General features: G+C 38.8%; 1 non-coding gene across 1 annotated transcript; it reads left to right on the top strand.

The window, feature by feature from the left end:
- The first annotated feature begins 15119 nt into the window (after positions 1–15119).
- Positions 15120–15226, top strand: LOC131654309 (small nucleolar RNA R71). The gene has a single exon (XR_009299350.1). It is a non-coding gene; the product is annotated as a small nucleolar RNA R71 (small nucleolar RNA).
- Positions 15227–19976: the final 4750 nt, after the last annotated feature.

Below are 19976 nucleotides of genomic sequence, written 5' to 3'. Positions count from 1 at the left end.
TTCTGTGATGCTGACTATGCTGGAGATAGAATAGAAAGAAAGAGCACTTCTGGAAGTTGTCAATTTCTTGGAAGTCATCTGATCTCATGGTACAGCAAGAAGCAAGCTACTATTGCCCTCTCAACAACAGAAGCAGAATATGTTGCTGCTGCTGGTTGTAGCACACAAATGCTCTGGATGAGAAGTCAGCTGGAAGATTATCAAATATATGAGAGTAACATTCCTATTTTCTGTGATAATACTTCTGTTATATGTTTATCTAAGAATCCTATTTTACATTCAAAAGCTAAACATATTGAGATTAAACATCATTTCATAAGGGACTATGTTCAGAAGGGTGTTATATCTTTAAACTTTGTGGATACAGACCATCAATGGGCTGATATCTTTACAAAACCCCTTGCTGAAGATAGGTTTAAGTTCATTCTGAAGAATATCAGTATGGATTTATGCCCAGAATGAGAAGATGAGAAGATCTTATGTATGAGTATCTTCTGAAATGAAATTGATTAGAAATTGTGATTCAGTTATTACTAACGTTTCATTGTCTAAGTTGATTCAGAATCTCTTTAAAAGCAAAACAGCTGTAACTGGCTATCCAGATGGTAAACTCGTGTTCACTATTTCTGGACAAGCGTGCGTGCAGTTGAGGGGACGTCTACTTAGGTAACTGTGCAAATCTCGTCTTTTGTCATTATTATCTCTCCTCTTGTCACGTAACATTAAAATGCCATTCATCATTTCTTTTATTTTCTTTTTCGTTTTTATATCCGTCAAACGTTTCCCTTCCCTAGAACGTTTTCCTTCCCCACATTCCCTCTATTTATTTCTCCATTCCTTTGCATTCTTCAATCAATCTTTGCGCTCTCTCTCTCTCCTTCTCTCACTTTTCTATGAATATCTTTTACGTAAACCCTAGTTCATTCTTCATCGATCTAGCGTTCATCATGAATCCTTCGCCTAGTTCCTTTCATCAAAACTTTAAACCAGTTGAAGAAATTAAGTCTCAAAAGTGGCTGATCTATTTGAATAGAACAGATGGAAGGGTTAATCGGTTACAGGATGAGAAACATATCTCGGGATGGCATTCCAAGTTCTTCTCAAGTCAGATCTCTTCTTTGATGCTGTTATCAACATCTGTCTAAAGGAAGAAGACTTTCTTGAGATATTGGATGAAGTTAGGTTCCATAAGGACTTAACTTCTATGTTAAGGGAAAGCCCATATGAGAATACGCTCTCTCCTGGTGAACTGTTCTCAGTTCCTCCTTTGTATTCATTTACTTCTTTCTCTGGGAGCTGCTCAAGCATGCAGAGTTTCAAGATTTGATGACCAAGCAAGAGCAAGAACATCGCTGGGATTCATGATATGCTGGCTTAGATTAGGACTAGGCTAGGGTTGTAGTCTTTGTGTCCTTGTAGTTTTCTTTGCTTGTTGCACTTGTGTATCAGCATACATCTTCTGTAACTCTGTTTGGTTAATCAATGAAAAGCTTATTCTGCATAACTCTTGTACTTCTGCTTGTTTTATCAATGATTATTTGTTTTTCTTTCCTTTTGTCTCTTGCTTTACATCTGAATCTTTTATGCTTTTTGATGTTATGACAAAAAGGGGGAGAAAATATATGATAAATGATCTGATTAATATTATCATTTACCGAGTAAAAAGGCTCCACATTTACTAACAGAACTTGCAAAGTTCTATATTTTTAAGTTGTGTTGTTGCAGGAATCAAAGATTCAAGATCAACATAAGAAGCAACTGAATGATCAGAAAAAGCTCTTGGATTCTTGAAGCAAGCTGAGTGCTAGGAAGCTTCAGAATCAGAAGCAAGAAGGGAGAATGATCAGAAATTCTGATAATAGAATATGATCCAAATCATTGTCTATTTGCTCTGATACATTGTCTATTGGATCTGATATATTCTATATGGCTTATATGGCTCTGATACATATTTTGTGTTCTGATATACATCTTATGTTCTAACTCATTCATGCTGACTTTTGTCGTTTAGTTTTGTTCTGTAACATTTCAGGATGTAGAGATGCTCTGATGATGCTCTGGTACATTCAACAATGTTCTGATACAATCTAGCATGAAGTGATGTAAGAAGAAATTCAAAGCTCTGAAGCTATCCGAGGGAAGCAGAAATCAGAAGCTGTGAATGTTCTAAAGATCCAGAAAACTCAAGTTCTGAAGCTGTCCTAAATGGAAGCATGAATCAGAAGCTGTGAATGTTCTGAAGATCAAAGAAATTCAAGTTCTGAAGCTGTCCTAAATGGAAGCAGGAATCAGAAGCTGTGAATGTTCTGAAGATCAAAGAAATTCAAGTTCTGAAGCTGTCCTGAACGGAAGCAGGAATCAGAGGCTGTGAGTGTTCTAGGAATCTAATGAAATTCAAGTTCTGAAGCTGTCCAATGGAAGCAGAAGTCAGAAGCTATGAATTATCAGAAGACAGAAGCTTATGTGATCATCTCTACCGAAATAATCAGGGAAGTCTTTTATTATTAAAGTTCTTCGAGTATTTATTTCAGGGGGAGATTATTCATCTCAGGGGGAGATTGTTAATCTCAGGGGGAGACATATTCACATGCTTATGCTATAGCTGTGTAATTTGTCTTTAGCCGTCTGCTCTTTCTGATCGCAAATTCATATCATTTATATATGTTTTTGTCATCATCAAAAAGGGGGAGATTGTTAGAACAAGATTTGTTCTGATCAATATTCTTAGTTTTGATGATAACAAGGATATGAATTTTGTGTGAGATAATGTGGTACTCTAATACATTGCAATTTCCATTTCAGGAAATATATAAAGAGTATGCACAAATCAGCGCTCAGAAGCTTTGTCTCAGAAGGTTCAGCATGCAACATCAGAACATGGTCTGGCAAGACATCAGAAGATGGTCAAGGCAGAATCAGAACATGGGTCTATGAAAGCATCAGAAGAACTTGAGATCAGAAGCAGAAGCACTGAAGTTCTCATGGTATCACGCTCAGAAGCACTTCAAGGTCAGAAGACAAGAAGATGCTTTGCACCAAGCTGTTTGACTCTGATGATATTCAAATATTTTATTCACAAACATCAGATCAGAAGAAAGTACAGGTGGCAGGCTACGCTGACTGACAAAAGGAACGTTGGAAGCTATTAAAGGCAACGTCAGTAGACACAGCGTGAACAAGGCTCGAGGTAGTTGACAAAAGCGTGAAACATTAAATGCAATGCTGTACGGAACACACAAAGCATTAAATGCACCCAACGGTCATCTTCTCAAGCGCCTATAAATATGAAGTTCTGATGAGAAGCAAGGTTAACAACTCTGAACCAAATTCTGTGAATATTAACTTGCTGAAACGCTGTTCAAATTTAAAGCTCAGAAACTTCATCTTCATCAAAGCTCACTACATTGCTGTTGTAATATATTAGTGAGATTAAGCTTAAACGTTAAGAGAAATATCACTGTTGTGATTATAGCTTTTCAGAAGCATTGTAAAACTCTTATTTGATTACATTAATTTGTAAGTAACTGATCGCGACTTTACGTGTCTATTAATCTGATGACTGCAAGTGCACAGTCGTGTCGTGTAGTTTTAAAAGATATCGAATCCACAGGGACTATGAATCGATCTACCGTTATCTAAGGTTACTATGTAAAGCTAGGGCTACTAATATTTCGATTGTTCTTAAGGGAAAGTGATTGTGAGAAATGAATAATATAATAAAAGACAGATATCAGTATGTATTTCGTTTAACTTAAGGTGATCCGAAGGTCCATTGGCTTTTGCATAATTTAATTAAAAATCTTTACTAATTCAATTGATTAAAAATCCTCGTCTCAAACTTTCGCTCTGTTGATTTAGATTACTATCCTAACCCTAATGTACGCTTTCGCCATCCCATTAGATTTTAGAAAAGCTTTTTGGAAACAACGTAATTAATAAAATGCCCGTTTTATGAAGTTGTTATCTATTTAAATCTCCTAATCTCAAACTTTCGCTCTATTGACTCGGAACATGCTAATATCCCTAATGTACGCTTTCGCCATCCCGCTCGGGTGTAAAAACAATTTTTGAAAATAAATAAGTTCTAATTAGTTTTAATACGCTTTCGCCATCCTTAAAACTAATGTCCTATGTCTACTATCCAGTTAAAGATCTCAAACTTTCGCTCTATTGATTTTAACCTTTGACCGTCTTAACCCCTCAAACTTTCGCTCTATTGGTTTTAAGACTTACTAATTAAATTAGACATACAGACCAAAAACAAGTGATAGTTAATAAAACATAATTAAGCCAATTTATTTCGGTTCCCTACGGTTAACTTACTTTACATACCGATATCTTAGTAATTTAGCCAGACATATTAATATGGTTAAACATGCATAAATCGGTTCGGTTCATAATAATAGGCATAGTAAATGGCATACAATATATCATGCAAATAAATATAATTAAAGGCGGTAAATAAAAACCTGAATTAAATAAATGGTAATTGGATCTTCGAGTACTGAACTTCCACCACAGGTTGGCTGGATCGTTCTTCGGAATTTAAACGGACAGAAAAAATAAACAAGGACATAAAAGCGATAAATCTAACGTAAGGCTAGATCTATAAAAAGTTCACAACAATTTCCAGTGTAGAAATCGTTGTGAGAAAATAAGTGTTTGAATGAAAGCAGAATAAAGAAATACGGTTCGCGGTACAATTTCGGCAGCACTTCGTTGGCAGGAAATCAGACTCTTTGGAAGTGAGGTAGCAGGTTCTATTTATAGGAGAGGTTTTGCTGTGACGTTGCGTGAAAAGAGGAGACTTTGCAGACTGGGTGTGGAGACGTGCGTCTCCGATTCTTCAGGAAGACTGGGTGCAGGACTTGAGACGTGCGTCTCAAGTGGAGAAAATCTAGGAGCAGTTAGAGACGGGCGTCTCCTCTTGGTGACGTGGCAGAAGAACGTTGGAGACGTGCGTCTCCACTTGCTGGGAAGGTTTGGGCCACGCGCCTTTGGTTCCATGGTGGGCTGGACTGTCTCTTTTGGGCCTTTTGGGTCCTAATTGCACTCCTCTTTCACTTTAGCACTCCTTTTTCATCTTTTAGGCATAAATATTGGTCATTTAAGCTCCATTTTCTTTCCTTTTCGCAAATAGTCGTGATTTGAGTGTAAAACCTGAAAAAAAGCAAATACTCGCGTAATATCATAATAAATTAACATAATAAATGGAAAATGCTATAAATATCTATGGATTTCAAGCTAAATATACGATATAAAATCGTGTTATCAAATTCCCCCAGACTTGAACCTTTGCTTGTCCTCAAGCAAAATAACAAGATAGAAATGGGAGGACAGCGAAATGAAACACGCTTCCACCACATCGTTCGGTCATACTCAGCTACATTGTGTTTTTGTTTGAAAATAATGTTGCAGATTCAAATAATAAACTTATAGTAGCGACACTAGACAACTCCCAGTATGCATACCAATCCGAATCATGCCGTTATAGCTCGACTTTTTGACTCGTCATCATGTTTTACCCTTTTCATTCGCGCGCAATCACATTAAGCCCATTATCTCGACACGCACATAGCAGAGTAGTCGGTTAGTGACTACGATCCTTCTCATGGAGTTCTGGCACAATATGTGGTATACTCCTTAGTACTCACTTGTAGATTGTAGGGAATCGGACAATAGTCCTTCCTACCAAGTTCAGTACCAGATGACTTCTGAACCAATTAACAATGAATTTTTAAATTCTTTGTATTTGAGATTTGCGACCGTTAGGTTAAATGATCTTGTGAGGATCACCTTACTTAGTAGGCACATTTCCTATTATGGTTAAGCATATAATTATTATTATGAGGATCATACACTTATATTCATCGACTCTCTGCGTAGTTTGTATCTAAGACGGTGCCGACTGCTAGAATAAACTACTAAGGGTTACTTCAAAAATTAAAGTCGATGGTTTCGGTATAACGGGTATTCAAATCGGTTACGCATACTTGGGGGTTTTAGAGTGTTGGGACAATAAGGTTATTGACTTGAATCAATTTCTATGCGTTGAGCGTTTTGAGTAGCTTCGTATTTCTCAAACGTGTGGGGTTTGCGTTTATCGTTTAAGAGCAAAAAGTTTTTGTTATGGCTCAAGAAAATGGAAGAAATTGAAATAACTACGGAATTATAAAGATAAGACTTGAAATTCCATAAATATTCTTTATTGAATTAGAAAAACATTACAAGGAAGGGAAATAAACTGAAGGGAAAATAAAACTAAAGGAAATAATACGACTCCCCCAGACTTAGAAGATGCAATGTCCTCAGTGCATGAGAACTACTCCTCAGTGTTGCGGTTGTTAGAACTGCTTGCGCCTCTTGTACGAACACGGCGACGTCTATCAGTAGGAGAGCCATTCACACGAATGTTAAGATCATGCAATTGTGTAGCAATTTCAGTGTATTGACTTTCGTTCCTAATAGCATAGTCACGGTGCTCCTGTTGCATCTCTCGGATGAGCCTAATTGTTTCAGTTTGGTTTGTCTGCATAGCTTGAACGAGTTGATCTTGGCGTAGAATAGCAGCATACATGGCCTCAAGAGTGATAGGCGGAGGGTTGTTTGGAGGAGGTTGGTTGACATCAGCTTGTCCTTGGTTGAGTTCTTCTTCATTTGCATCCATAGGTTCATTAGGATGTTCAGGTTGGTTATCTTGAGGATTGTCTTCAGTAAGCCTCCAACGCTGAACATAACGGATGTTGATTCTTTCAGGGCATGGAAGGATGACATAAGGAATAAGAACTTTGTTGACGACCAAAGTGTATCGGCCATCATGGCCGGGTGAAACCAAGTGGGAGTCACGGCAGTAGGTGAGATCGAGTGACTGAGCAGGCTTCATGAGATATGAGAGTGAGAGGAGCTCGTCACCAAGACCTAACGCACAGGCCAAGGATGTAATAATGCCGCCAAGCAAGAATGGGTTTGTAGCGGGGGCGTTGACTAAGCCTTGGATGTGTTGTAACATAAACGGTGCGGCATTGAAACGGATATTGTTTAGCGCACAGTAAAGGAAAAATAGTTCATTTTGGTTTACCTTGTGGTTGTTAGATCTCGCAAAAACAGTATGCCCCAAAACACGTTGAAAATAACGTATAGCGGGGTTTTGAGTGTGAGAAGCATGTAGAGCCCTCCAACCAGTAGGAACTTCGCCAGTGAGATTAAACCACAGGTCAAAAGCGAGTTCCTCCCAAGATCGACCATTGAGTTCTTGAAAGATTGAGCGGTGAGCATTTGGTTCATGATTAAAATGCAAATATGAAGCTACGACATCTTAATCTAGAGTATATTCACGGTTGAACATCCGAAATTGGATGCTACCGGTTGAGAGTGGTTGATTAGAGGGAGTGTCGTAGTTGAAAGAACTAAAAAATTCTAAGACGAGCGGCTCATAAGTAGGTACGGGTTCGGTACAAAGATGGTGGAGGCTAGATTTAGTGAGTAAACGGGTCACACCATCAATGAGACCCAGAGTTTCTAGACACTCGGTGTTCACAAATTTTGTGGGAACAACCGAACGTTCGTAGAAGGCGACATATTTTGTTCGTTGAGCATCATTGTCGTCATCTCGGAAGATAATATTTGAAAGGTCGGGAGGTGGTCTCTCGGGACGCTCACTACGGATGAATGAACGTGGAGGCATGGTGAGTATGAAAATGAAAAAAAAGAAATGTAGTGTAGAAGAATAGAGAATGGTATGAAGGTTGTGAGGAAAAAGAGTGGTGGTGGTGTGGTTTTATAGTGAGGTTTGAAAATGGTGTGGTTAATGGAGAATTAAAATGGATTAATGGTGGTGTTTGAAGTTTGAATGTGGTAGAGAAGTGGGAAATGAATAGAGTTTAAGAGGTGAATGATGGAGGATGAATGAGGTTTATGGAGTTTAAATGGAATAAATAAGGGGAAGAATGAGGAAGATTGAAAGATGAATTTTGAAATTCAAATTCAAAATTCGAAATGGGAGTTATTGGGGGTGTTTCTGCGTGGTCAACAATGCAGACTGCTGCCCTTGGGAGACGCGCGTCTCAGGCAGTCAGTCTGCTAGGGGACAGAGCATGGAGACGGGCGTCTCCTGTCCTCTGAGTGATTCCTGCTGGTCCCACACAGATGGAGACGTGCGTCTCCTGTTGTAGGTAAGTGGTTCACGCATGCAAAGGACCAGACAGTGCTGACAGTTACCATAAATTGTCCATCAGTTCAGAGCAGTGTCGAATTTTAATACTATTAACAGCAAAAAGTGATAAACAGGCAAATATATAGCAGTCAATAGCAGTGTAATATAACACAGTAGCAGTAATCAAAAGAACATTGCATTTAAAATTAAACCGGTACTGAGTGTTAACATAAGCAGAATGTAACATGCAGAAAAATGAAAATCTAAACTTATGAATAAAAATTGCTAAAACTAGAAATAAAATCTAATAATCTAATACGGTAACATCTAGCCACGTCTATTGTTATGCTCATTAGACTGAATGTGTTTGAAAACTTCGTCGAACTGAGCATTTACGGTGTCGATAAAATCGAAGAACTGCATTTGCAAAGTGTGTAGCTCGTTGTGCACATGTTGGACGTCTTGTTGTAGTGCAGTGATGGCTTGCTCGTGCGTGTTCAGATTAGGCATTCTTTGATTCACCGATGCGGTGGATGTAGCGGGTTGTTGTGCCTCGAGCTCGACATCAGTCATATCAACAGTGTAGTCATTAGCAGAGTCTTCAGAAGGAGTCTCAGGCTCGTACTCGGGTATAGGTTCATCTTCAGAAAGAGGTTCATAAACAGGAACGGGTTCATCTTCAGGATTAGGTTCATAGTAACCAGGAGGAGTGTCAGGCTCAGATTCTGATACATGCATTTCCTCATCAAAATGTTCATAGGCTTGAGGGGTTTCAGGTGAGGGTTCTCTCTCGGGAATCTGATCATAGAAAAGCCAGTTGGCAGGGTTGTGCACACTCGTCCTAGGACTCGGTAAGGTGAACTGATCCAATACTTTGTTATCAATGAGTAAATCAAACTGATCAGGTCCAAGGTTACCGATGATACCTCGGTTAAAGCAGAAGTGAATGTCCATAGAATTGTGGGAGCCAAGAGGTGTCAATCTAAGCAAAGGTACTCTCATTCCTATAGCATTAGCAATCATAGTGACGAATCCGCCGATCCTAATAGGTGAAACTTCGTCTTGCATGATGCGCTCGAAGTTTGTTAGCATGAATGCGATGGCATTGACCGGGCGATTCTGAGAGGTACAAAACATGATGAACAACTCTTCTCTAGAGACTTCTGTGACATTATTGGGTTTACCAAAAATGTAGTGAGCAAGGATCTTATGGAAGTATCTGAAGGCGGGGTTATGGATGTTCTCAGATTGAAATTCATTCTCTTCAGGGTTATCGTTTCCAGTGATCTTGCCCCAATACCGTTCCAACTCCCAGTAGGCAAGATTGTCTTCAGCTACTTTGGTGTATGCATCTGATCCATGAGGTAGTTCTAGCATTTCAGCAAAATCTCGGATGCAAAAATTAAATTCCATACCAAAGAGTCTAAAGAGAATAACTCCTTTTCTCAGTCCTTGTCCACAGTTTGGAAGATAGGTCAGGGAGCTCAAGAATTCCAGAGTGAGCTTCCGGTAGGTACTAAATTTGCGGAACAGGTGAGAACTAGTCCAACCAATTTGGTTTAGCAGGTGTAGGACGCTTTCTTCGATACCAAGTTTCACCATAGTTGGTTGGTGAGGGTAGCAAGTCAAATCCATGTGTCTTTCAGCCAGCTTATTAAATCTTGCTTCTTGTCCTCTACCACGGAACACAACTTCCATATTATCAACTTCTTGCATCGTAGTTAGTAGTTAAATGAAAAACTTAGAAGTTGAAAATATTAAGATTAAGTTAGAACTAGGCTAGTGTTTATTTTAAAAATAAGATTAAATAAAATAAAGTAAATGAAATAAAATTAAGTAACAAGTTATAATAATAAATATAATTAGAAAAAGGAAATATTTTCTCGAATTAAGATAGCAGTTATAATTATAATAATTATTATAAAATGTAGGAAAAATGGAAAAAATTATTAAACTGAAAATAATTAAAAACGGAATATCTAAATGAAAATAAAAAGTTAAAAATAAAAATAAAAATAAAAAAATAAAGTAGAAGAATAAAATAAAAGAGTAAATAAATGTGGGTTGTCTCCCACCAAGCGCTTTGTTTTATGTCGTAAGCTCGACGATTTTAAAATAGAAAACTATTTTTTCGAAAGAGCGGGCAGTTCGTCAAGTTTAAAAACTTCGATGTTTTCATCGTGTTCGAGATGATGGTAATACTTAAGACGTTGCCCATTTACGACAAAAGGTTTGACGGTTTCTCCTTTGATTTCTATCGCTCCACTCGGAAATATGTTAGTTATTTCGAAAGGGCCAGACCATCTAGATCGTAACTTACCAGGAAATAATTTTAGTCTAGAATTAAATAAAAGTACTTTATCGCCTATGCTAAATTTTTTCCTAGATATACGCTTGTCGTGCCATTTTTTCGTTCTCTCTTTATAGATTTTGGCGTTTTCGTAAGCGTCTTGTCTAAGTTCTTCCAATTCGTTTATGTCTAGAAGTCGTTTCTCACCAGCGGCAGTGTAGTTTAGGTTTAAGTTCTTAATGGCCCAATAGGCTTTATGTTCTAACTCTACCGGGAGGTGGCATGATTTTCCATAAACGAATTTGAATGGGGTAGTTCCTATTGGAGTTTTGAAAGCTGTTCTATAAGCCCATAAAGCTTCATTCAGCTTGGTTGACCAATCTTTCCTAGATATAGCAACAGTTTTCTCCAATATTTGTTTTATTTCGCGGTTAGATACTTCTACTTGTCCGCTTGTTTGTGGATGGTATGGTGTGGCTATTCGATGATTCACTCCATATTTTTGAAGGAGTTTCTCAAGTATTCTTGAAATGAAATGGGAACCACCATCGCTAATTACCAATCTTGGCACACCGAACCTAGGAAAGATGACGTTTTTGAAAAGTTTGATGACTACTCGTGTATCGTTTGTAGGAGAAGCAATAGCTTCTATCCATTTTGAAACGTAATCGACAGCTACGAGTATATATTGATTTCCAAACGATGACGGAAACGGTCCCATGAAGTCTATTCCCCAGACGTCAAATATTTCTACTTCTAGAATGCCTTTTTGAGGCATTTCATCACGTCTTGAAATGTTTCCGGTTCGTTGGCATCTATCACAGCTTAGTACAGCAAAATAAACGTCTTTCCACAAGTTGGGCCAGAAGAGTCCAAATTGAAGGATTTTGGCGCAGGTTCTAGATGTGCTATGGTGTCCTCCACACGGTGCAGAATGGCAGTGTGTTATTATGCTTCTTATCTCTTCCTCGGGTACACAACGTCTAAAGATTCCATCGGGGCCTCTTTTGAACAGGAGCGGGTCGTCCCAATAGTAATGTTTTAGGTCATGGAAGAATTTCTTCTTCTGTTGGTAACTTAGATCAGGAGGAAGCACACCAGCAGCTAGGTAGTTTACGAAATCTGCATACCAAGGTGTGTCAGAGCGGGCTAAAGCTATTTCTGCTAATTTGTTGGTTTCAGAGTTTGGACGGTATGGTTCGAATTCATTTGCTTCTAATTGAGCGATGAGTCTTTCATAAGGGAAATCATCGTCAATTGGTACTTGTTCGGGTTTCAGATTTTCCAATCGAGAGAGGTGATCTGCTACGACATTTTCAGTGCCCTTTTTATCTTTAATTTCCAGGTCGAACTCTTGTAGTAACAAGATCCATCTCAAAAGTCTTGGTTTAGCGTCCCTTTTGGTTAGGAGGTACCTAATGGCGGCGTGGTCAGTGTATATGATTATTTTGGCTCCTACCAAGTAAGAACGGAACTTGTCTAATGCGAACACGACAGCTAATAATTCTTTTTTTGTCGTGGCATAATTCATCTGAGCTTCGTCTAGGGTTCTACTCGCATAGTATATGACATGTAGTTTTTTATCCTTTCTTTGCCCTAGAACGGCTCCTACAGCATAATCACTTGCGTCACACATTATTTCAAAAGGTTCATTCCAGTCGGGAGGTTGCATAATTGGCGCAGAGATTAATGCTCGTTTAAGCGTTTGAAATGCTTCAGTGCATTTATCGGTGAAAATAAGTTCGGCGTCTTTCATAAGTAATTCGGTTAACGGTTTGGTTATTTTAGAGAAATCCTTAATGAAGCGTCGGTAAAAACCAGCGTGTCCTAGAAAACTTCTTATTTCTCTAACGGTTTTGGGAGGTTGAAGGTTCTCGATAATTTCAATTTTAGCTTTATCAACTTCGATCCCTCTATCAGATACGATGTGTCCCAGTACAATTCCTTGCCGAACCATGAAATGGCATTTTTCCCAATTAAGGACTAGGTTAACGCTTACGCATCGTTTATGTACCATTTCAAGGTTTTCTAAACATGTTTCAAAACTTCCTCCACAGACAGAGAAGTCTTCCATAAAGACCTCCATTATTCCATCTAGGAAGTCGGCAAATATTGCCATCATGCATCTTTGGAAGGTCGCGGGTGCATTGCATAGTCCAAAAGGCATTCGTCTATAAGCGAATGTACCATAAGGACAGGTAAACATGGTCTTCTCTTGGTCGTCAGGGTGGATAGGAATTTGGAAAAATCCGGAGTATCCATCTAGAAAACAGAAATGCGAGTGTTTAGCTAGGCGTTCGAGCATTTGATCTATGAAAGGTAAAGGGAAATGGTCTTTTCGGGTAGCTTTGTTTAGCTTCCTATAGTCAATGCACATTCTCCATCCAGTTTGGGTACGTTGCGCTACAGATTCGCCTTTAGCGTTTAGGATTACAGTAACTCCTCCTTTCTTTGGTACGACGTGAACAGGGCTAACCCATTTACTATCGGATATAGGATATATTATTCCGGCTTCTAGCAGTTTTTGGATCTCCTTTTTAACCACATCGCTCATAATAGGATTTATCCGCCTTTGATGTTCCCTAGAGGTTTTACTATCGTCTTCGAGCATAATGCGGTGCATACACAGTGAAGGGCTTATGCCTTTCAGATCTGATATGTTATATCCTAAAGCGGTCGGGTATTTTCTTAGGACATTAAGTAATTTTTCAGTCTCGGTTTCGTCCTAAGTTGGCGTTCACTATAACTGGTCGGTTTAGTTCTTCGTCTAGAAATTCGTATCTAAGATCGGTAGGAAGTGTTTTCAGCTCTATAGCAGGCTTCTTCGGTCCAGGTATAGGATCAGGAGTTAAAGCTAAGCATTCACTCAGGTGGTCATCTTGATATTCCTCACGCCAGTTGTCATCTTCACGAATTGGCGGCATAGGAATTCTTAGGATCTCGGTTTCCTTATTTGGTTCGGATTTTATTTCTTTGACACACTCGTCGATTATATCAGCAGAACAGCATGTGTCAATTATAGAGGGTGCTTTTAGGAATTGGGAAAGGATAAATTCTATTTTCTCTTCTCCTACTTCGAAAGTAAGCTTTCCTCGCTTGACATCTATAATTGCACCAGCGGTTGCTAAGAATGGTCTTCCTAATATGATCGGGATGTTAGAATCTTCTTGGATATCCATAATGATGAAGTCAGTTGGGATGTAGAATTGACCTACACGAACAGGGATATTCTCTAACATTCCTACGGGGTATTTGACTGAACGGTCAGCTAGTTGAAGAGACATTCTCGTTGCTTTAAGCTCACCTAGATTGAGTTTCTTACAGGTCGAAAGAGGCATCAAACTAACACTGGATCCTAAATCGCACAAGGCTTTCTCTATGATGGTTTTTCCTATTACGCAGGGTATAGAGAAACTACCAGGGTCTTTCAGTTTTGGAGGCATGTTATTTTGGATGATAGCGCTGCATTCAGCGGTAAGCGTTATAGTTTCATTATCCTCGAGTTTCTTTTTGTTTGATAGGATTTCTTTTAGGAACTTAGCGTACGAAGGCATCTCAGTTATGGCTTCTGTGAATGGTATGGTTATGTTTAATTGCTTCAGAAGTTCTACAAATCTTTTAAATTGCGCTTCAGTTTTTGATTTAGCTAATCTCTGAGGGTAAGGAATTGGTGGCTTATAAGGTGGTGGTGGAGGAACATAAGGTTTCTCCTTTTCAGGTTCCACTTCGTTATTGTTCTCATCAGTCTTAGCAGTTTGTTCGTCAATTGTTTTCTTTTGGGTTTCCTTTGGCTCTTGTTGTGACATGGGTATGTTTTGAGTTCTAGGATCAATAGGTCCATCGTAATTCGTTCCACTTCGTAGTGTTATTGCGTTCGCATGTCCTTTAGGATTGGGTTGAGGTTGAACAGGAAACGTGCCAGCAGGGGCAGCAGTAGGTGCTTGTTGTTGAGCTACTTGTGAGATTTGAGTTTCTAGCATTTTGTTATGCGTAGCTAAGGCATCTACTTTGTTCGATAGTTGTTTTAGTTGCTCGCTATTGTGGATGTTTTGATTTAGGAAGTCCTTATTGGTTTGTTGTTGGGAAGCTATAAAGTTCTCCATCATGATTTCTAGATTCGACTTCCTAGGGGTATTTTGAGCAGCTACAGGCGCTTTTTGGTAGCCAGGTGGTACAGCAGGTGCTTGTCCAGGCGCGTACAACGCGTTGTTGTTCTTATAAGAAAAGTTCGGATGGTTTTTCCATCCAGGGTTGTACATGTTAGAATAAGGGTTTCCTTGAGCATAGTTTACTTGATCAGATGGAATTCCAGTCAAGAGTTGGCATTCAGCAACTGCATGTCCAGTCAATCCACAAATCTTGCAGTTAGGTGTTACAGCAGCAGCGGTGGCTGAAGGAGTGATGGTTAAGTTCTCGATCTTCTGAGTTAAAGCGTCTACTTTAGCGTTAACGCGGTCTATACCACTTATTTCGTACATTCCTCCTTTGGTTTGGGCTTTCTCTAGAGCGGCTCGTTCTCCACCCCATTGGTAATGGTTTTGTGCCATGTTCTCTATGAGTTTGTATGCTTCATCATGGGGTTTGTCCATTAATGCTCCGCCAGCAGCGGCATCTATAGTCATTTTAGTGTTATATAAGAGACCACCATAGAAAGTATGGATGATCAGCCATGGTTCGAGTCCATGATGAGGGCATATTCTAAGCATGTCCTTGTAACGTTCCCAAGCTTCGAAGAGTGATTCGTTATCTTTCTGGGTAAATCCGTTGATTTGACCTCTAAGCATAGCAGTTTTGCTAGGTGGAAAGTATCTCGCTAAGAATACTCTCTTCAATTCGTCCCACGTAGTTATGGAATTAGAAGGCAGGGATTGAAGCCACGCTCTAGCTCTATCTCTCAAGGAGAAAGGAAAGAGACGTAATCGAATAGCTTCGGGACTGACGTTGTTGGCTTTGACAGTGTCGGCGTATTGCACGAACACGGATAAATGGAGATTGGGGTCGTCTACAGGGCTTCTAGAGAATTGATTCTGTTGAACAGCTTGGACCAACGAAGGTTTCAGTTCGAAATTGTTTGCCTCAATAGCAGGTGGTGCGATAATTGAATGCGGTTCAGCGCGCGAAGGAGCGGCATAGTCTCTAAGAGGACGAATAACAGCCATCTGTAACTTCGGGGTGATTTGATTAATTTGATCAGTAAAAATCAATTCCTGATTAATGGGAATTGGTGCTACTTCGGGAAGATTGCGAGCTCGAAGTTTGACGTTAATGAAACGTTCGATCTCGTTAATTCGTTGTATTAAATCTCCTCCTTGTGAACGAGTATTTGGCATACAATCGTTCAGAAAGAAAAGGAAGAATTGTCCTAGTCTCTACGGTGTAACAGTGAGTTACGATATCGACTTAAATAGTCCCCGGCAACGGCGCCAAAAACTTGATCGCGACTTTACGTGTCTATTAATCTGATGACTGCAAGTGCACAGTCGTGTCCTGTAGTTTTAAAAGATATCGAATCCACAGGGACTATGAATCGATCTACCGTTATCTAAGGTTACCATGTAAAGCTAGGGCTACTAATATTTCGATTGTTCTTAAGGGAAAGTGATTGTGAGAAATGAATAATATAATAAAAGACAGATATCAGTATGTATTTCGTTTAACTTAAGGTGGTCCGAAGGTCCATTGGCTTTTGCATAATTTAATTAAAAATCTTTACTAATTCAATTGATTAAAAATCCTCGTCTCAAACTTTCGCTCTGTTGATTTAGATTACTATCCTAAACCCTAATGTACGCTTTCGCCATCCCATTAGATTTTAGAAAAGCTTTTTGGAAACAACGTAATTAATAAAATGCCCGTTTTATGAAGTTGTTATCTATTTAAATCTCCTAATCTCAAACTTTCGCTCTATTGACTCGGAACATGCTAATATCCCTAACGTACGCTTTCGCCATCCCGCTCGGGTGTAAAAACAATTTTTGAAAATAAATAAGTTCTAATTAGTTTTAATACGCTTTCACCATCCTTAAAACTAATGTCCTATGTCTACTATCCAGTTAAAGATTTCAAACTTTCGCTCTATTGATTTTAACCTTTGACCGTCTTAACCCCTCAAACTTTCGCTCTATTGGTTTTAAGACTTACTAATTAAATTAGACATACAGACCAAAAACAAGTGATAGTTAATAAAACATAATTAAGCCAATTTATTTCGGATCCCTACGGTTAACTTGCTTTACATACCGATATCTTAGTAATTTAGCCAGACATATTAATATGGTTAAACATGCATAAATCAGTTCGGTTCATAATAATAGGCATAGTAAATGGCATGCAATATATCATGCAAATAAATATAATTAAAGGCGGTAAATAAAAACCTGAATTAAATAAATGGTAATTGGATCTTCGAGTACTGAACTTCCACCACAGGTTGGCTGGATCGTTCTTCGGAATTTAAACGGACAGAAAAAATAAACAAGGAAATAAAAGCGATAAATCTAACGTAAGGCTAGATCTATAAAAAGTTCACAACAATTTCCAGTGTAGAAATCGTTGTGAGAAAATAAGTGTTTGAATGAAAGCAGAATAAAGAAATACGGTTCGCGGTACAATTTCGGCAGCACTTCGTTGGCAGGAAATCAGACTCTTTGGAAGTGAGGTAGCAGGTTCTATTTATAGGAGAGGTTTTGCTGTGACGTTGCGTGAAAAGAGGAGACTTTGCAGACTGGGTGTGGAGACGTGCGTCTCCGATTCTTCAGGAAGACTGGGTGCAGGACTTGAGACGTGCGTCTCAAGTGGAGAAAATCTAGGAGCAGTTGGAGACCGGTGTCTCCTCTTGGTGACGTGGCAGAAGAACGTTGGAGACGTGCGTCTCCACTTGCTGGGAAGGTTTGGGCCACGCGCCTTTGGTTCCATGGTGGGCTGGACGGTCTCTTTTGGGAAACCATTGTAATCTGTTGCGATTAGTGGATTAAATCCTCAGGTGAGGTAAATCACTCCGTGGGGGTGGACTGGAGTAGTTTAGTTAACAACGAACCAGGATAAAAATAACCGTGCATATTGTTTTTATCGTTCAAGTTTTTAGACTACACTTATTCAAACCCCCCCTTTCTAAGTGTTTTTCTATCCTTCAAGGTGTAGTGAGGAAAATGCGCAGGGTCGGGCGCATAGAGATGTTCGAAGCCGAAAGTCTGCCTCTACTATCTTTGGAGGACATCGACCAAAGAGTTCACTAATATTGGATATTTTAGTGGCTTTAGGGTTTGCCAGTTTTTTTTTCTTTTTTGTAATGACTGCGCCTTTTATGAAGGCACTTTTTGTAATGACTGGCCAAGACTTTTAGCCATTTTAATATAATCTCTTAGTCTTTTATTCTCTTATTCGAATTTCTTGAAGTATAGGTTTATATTTTTTCAAATATTTACCATTTATCCTCAAGATTCGACCATCTGAATTTAGTTCTTCAATTTCATATGCATTGTTTGAAAACACTTGCAAAATTTTAAACGGTCCTTCCCAACTTGGGGACCATTTACCCAATAACTTATTCCTTTGATCCATGGGCAGAATAACTTTCCATACATAATTACCTACCATGAATGTCTTCTCTTTGACTTTCTTGTTGTAAGCCTTCGCCACTTTTTCTTTTTGTCTTATTAATCTATCCAACGCTATTAGCCTCTCTTCGTCTAATTCGACTAACTCATCTAACATCATATTCCAGTATTCGTCATACGAAAGACTGTTTTGTCGTTGAATTCTTGTTGACTGTAGGTGAATTTTTGCAGGCAACACAGCATCATGCCCAAATGTTAAACGAAATGGGGTAGTTTTTATTGCTTCCTTTGGTGACGTTCGACAAGCCCAAAGGATTTGGTCGAGCTTTTGATGCCAATTTCTTGGCTTTTTTTCCACATGCTTCTTTATTAAATTTATGATAACTTTATTAGCAGCTTTGACCTGACCATTTGCCTGGGCATAATATGGAGTAGATGTTAGCAATTTAAACCCTGTTTCTGCTGCAAAAGCTTGCATTTTTTGACCAACAAAAATTGTTCCTTGATCAGTAGTAATAGTTTATGGAATCCCATATCTGTAAATAATGTGTTTTTGTATGAAACTAATCACTGCTTCTTGATCAACATTAACTAGTGGGATTGCCTCTATCCATTTAGTAAAATAATCTATTCCTACTAAGATGAATCTTTGTTGCTTAGAAGATGCAGGTTTAATCTCTCCTATTAAATCCAAAGCCCATCCTCTAAAAGGCCAAGGTTTGATAATCGCATGCAATTCACTGGCTGGAACATGTTGAATGCCTGAAAATTTCTGGCACTCTTGGCATCCTCTTGCATATTCAATACAGTCTTTTAGCATTGTTGGCCAATATAAACCTTGTCTAAACAACAACCATTTCATCTTATGGCCTGATTGATGAGCTCCACAAACACCACTATGAACTTCTGACACAGCCAAATATGCTTCAGCTTCACTTAAGCATTTCAACAACACACCCTCAGCTGTTTTCTTGTATAAATCATTTCCTAATATCACATAGTGTAGAGCTCTGTATTTAATCTTTCGATCAGTTCCCTCGACTGGATTATTTAGGTAGTGGACCAATGGGTTCCTCCAATCAGCATCAGTCATATTGTCGATGGCAAAAATTTCCAAGGCATACAAATTTTCAGTTTCAACATTATCATCTACCCCCTCGAATTTTGACGTCGACAATTGACCCAATTTGTCTAATACTTCATGAGTTTCTTTATTCTTGATCTCGACCATATCTTCCAACTTGTCTTTAGAAACTCTATACCCAGAAGCAATTTGTGCCAATTCATTGGCAATGTAATTGTTGGATCTTGGTACATGCAAGATCTCAACATGTTCGAAGCTTTCTAATAAGCGTATCACGATTGCATAATACATTATTAGATTTTCTTTAATGCACTTATACTCCTTTTTGATTTGTCGAATCACTAGTTCAGAATCACCTCGAATCTCAACCCGGGTTGCCCCTAAATCTATTAGGTCCTTCAAACCAGTAATCAAGGCTTCATATTCGACTTCATTATTAGAGCATACTTCTTTCATTTTGTAATGAAACTTAGTTGGAAGTCCCTTAGGGGAAATAATTAGGACTCCAATGCCTGAACCATTTTTGTGACTAGAACCATCGAAAAACAATTTCCAGTTAGTTTGCTCGACTTGATTTACAGACAATTCGACTAACCCATGGTCGACTATAAAATCAGCCACAACTTGTCCTTTCATAGCTTTTAAAGGGACATATGTCAAGGAAAATTCAGTTAGCGCTAAGGCCCACTTACCAATTCGACTATGCAAATTCGGTTTAGACAACATATGTTTAATAACATCAAAATGAGAAGACACATACACATCAACAGGCTTTATATATTGCTTAAGTTTGTTACATGAGAAATACAAGCATAAGCATAATTTTTCAATATCATTATACCTAGTTTCAGCATCTACTAGGGTTCGACTTAGATAATATATGGCTCTTTCGAC

Source organism: Vicia villosa, linkage group LG2 (genome assembly GCF_029867415.1).
Source record: "Vicia villosa cultivar HV-30 ecotype Madison, WI linkage group LG2, Vvil1.0, whole genome shotgun sequence".
In the NCBI taxonomy this organism is placed as follows: Eukaryota; Viridiplantae; Streptophyta; class Magnoliopsida; order Fabales; family Fabaceae; genus Vicia; species Vicia villosa.
This window is presented reverse-complemented; position numbering and strand designations above follow the sequence as displayed.